Source organism: Triticum dicoccoides, chromosome 6A (assembly GCF_002162155.2).
Source record: "Triticum dicoccoides isolate Atlit2015 ecotype Zavitan chromosome 6A, WEW_v2.0, whole genome shotgun sequence".
Taxonomy (NCBI): Eukaryota; Viridiplantae; Streptophyta; class Magnoliopsida; order Poales; family Poaceae; genus Triticum; species Triticum dicoccoides.
The window spans coordinates 497,518,562-497,521,711 of NC_041390.1; positions in this window are offsets into that span (position 1 = coordinate 497,518,562).

Sequence of the window (3,150 nt, forward strand, 5' to 3'; positions counted from 1 at the left end):
TCTAGTCATGTCTCCCTGCCACACACAAACTTGACGTGTGCCCTCTAACGTTCCGGTAGGCCAGTCGCCCTATATCTTTGACTTGTACACACACACAATTTCGATGGCTCTCTTCATCGATCTCGCACCCACCCACTTGATCCTCTCTTCGACTCTATTGATAGCTATGACCCCTCCCTCTCTTCTCGTGGATTGCCCGACCCTCTATGTATGATATGGATAGGCCTCCATTTCACACACATTGCATGCAAAATTTTGTTTGAGATGTCATCGACACATATTCCCACAAATAATTCACGAAATCAACCCCCCACCCCACCCCCACCCCAAAACAAAAAACACTCACGAATGCGGTTTGTATCTCTCACACACACCCACGTAGGTGGGGAATGTGCACGAAGAGAAGAGGTGCATGCATGGCGCACGTACTCCCGTCTCTTTCCCAACCACACCCGCGCGGGTACACGGTGGAGCTCATTTCTGTACGAAAAAGGCAACCCACGTGGTAATTTGGCACATGTACTGGTTGTCCACTTGGTGGAGGGAGGATCGTCTACCACGGGTGAACAAAAAAATTGCGACTTGACGTGTTTTGTTAAAAAAAGAGGCAAACCATGTGGGGCCTACCTTAGAGGCAAGGCTCTATACACTGGAGTACTTTTGATGTGTCCTGTCAACTCGCAGAATGAGGAGAAGCTTGCTTAGTATGCCGTCTCCCCCGCTCACGGGCGCGGTGGCTCGCAGGATGAGGTGAAGCTTGCTTACTACGCCTTACGCCCGCTCCCTCGCCCATGCATGCGGTGGCTCACAGGACGAGGAGAAAAATTTACTACTCCCTTTGTTTACTCCTTGTCCCTACTACCTTGGTTATAGAGATTATATCATATTGTTTGGAATATATATGTCCTTTAGTAGATTTCAATATGAACTACTAGTACATACTCCAAACACTGATGTATATAGACGTATTTTAGAGTGTAGATTCACTCATTTTTCTCCGTATGTAGCACTCTCCCTCGCCCCTCGACCCTCGCCCACGTGGTGGATGTGCAACAATTCATTCGGTCTCATATAGCCAGAACGATATATACTGCACTACCATTATTGCTCGACTTCCCGAAGAGGCGAAGAGCCAATCGCAAGGTCAATATTTTGGACACGCCAAGCGCAAGGTTATAGGAGAATGAGTAGTAGGTGCCGCGTCATTTATAAATAAAGTTTTTTTTTCTTCAGTGGCACGTACGCAATATGATAGGTTCATATGGAGAGAAAAGGAGTACATAGTCAGGACGGGCCAGCCTACATGATTGCTTGCTGGGGTCGCTCTCTTCACACTCTCTCGCACAAAACGACTGTGGCCACATCTCTAACATCCCGGCGGATCATGTCCGCTTGGGGAAGTGGTGGATGCTTAGTGTAGATGCGGTGGCCGTCGCCGATGGCGAAAACCCACTGTCGACATGTCCCGATCAGGGGTCCCCGCCGTTCTCTCTCACAAAGCAGATGAGGTTGCCTTCGTCCCTTGCTCACTGCAGCGACATGGGCAGTTGCCGCCTCCCGCCGCCCTCCTCAAGGTTGAGCTACGTCCCTCAGGTACAACTCCCTTTACAGCCGGCTTGCACCACTGCTCCAGCTGCCCATATCACTCCCTGTGGATATTTCTCTACTACTTTGCCCCGCACATACCTCTACTGGCTTCTACGTACTGTATTTTTGATGAGTTTATGTCTCATCAACTAGTCCTCGTAATCTTATTCTAATCACGCTTGTTCAATTTCTTTGCCACAGGGATGCTCATCTCAATTTTGGTGAAACTGCACAAAATGATCCGACGGTCAAAAGGTTGCAAACTTCATTTATTAGGAAGCTCGAACGTTCCCAGCAAATTGAAGCCTGGTCAGGGTTCACGGTTCAAGGGCTAGGGACTGCATGGATCGTTTTTTCTTTAGTTGCCTCTGTTCCAAAATAAGTGTCAACTTTAGTAGTAGTACAACTTTGTACTAAAGTTTGCACAAAGTTGAGAAACTTATTTTGGAACAGAGGGAGTACATATTTGCTATGATCTGTCAATCATTGAGATGCAATAGCATGCATGTTAGTCTCCTTTGTATTTGATGAAATGTTGCAACAGGCAACTTTGGACACAAGATACATGTAACAGAAGCTGGAAGCTTCATAGCATTGTACAAATTTATCTCCCTGATAAATTACAGTGCGTACTATACTAGTACTTCCTCCGTTCCTAAATATAAGTCTTTGTAGATATTTCACCATGAACCACATGCGGATGTATATAGAAGCATTTTAAGTGTAGATTCATTCATTTTGTTCCGTATGTAGTGGAATCTCTACAAAGACTTATATCTACTAGTAATAGCTAGCCCCCACTACTAGGAATTCTCTATCCTCTCCTTGAGCCATGTCATCAAAATTGATGTGGCCGTTAGATGAAGTAAATCAGTCCATAATAGTAGTCTGATCTTGACATTGAGAGGCTCCGCACTAAGCCACATGCAAGCATGCAGAAATACCGTACCACATGCATGTGAGTGGGTTTTAAATCACATCAACATGTCTGCATGCAAGCATGCACCGGTAGCATGCATGTAAGTGAGCTTTTAAGTCCCATTAACATGTCAAAAAGAAAAATATAATCCCATTATGCAGTAGGAGTTCAGGAGTTGGCTGATCTTTTTTCATTACGTGGGATGATCTAAATGATGATGGGAGTTTATTTAGTTTGGCTACCACATTTTTCATGCGGTTATAGAGTTTTTTTTGTTCTATGAAATGATAATTTTGCGCAGAGAGATATACTGCTGTTCCATGCCAACGCGTGGGGACTCATCTAGTAATATTTAGGAATGGAGGGAGTACTATGTAAAGAGTTAGGTGTCGCACTGTGATAATAGTGTGAGGTGGGCCATGTAATCACTGAGCCTGTGTGTTTTCACCGCTCTTGCATGCCTCCGCTATAAGAATGGAGAAAATTGTAATCTAGTGGTAGTAGTATACCTCCTTTCGCCGAAAGCGTGGGACTTCCAGTAGTCCTACCACCTCAGTGATAAAGACCAATGAGCCGTCATATCACATAGACCCAGCAGTAAGTTGGACGGACGAAGCAACCATCACTCTTGTGCCAGTGAGAGG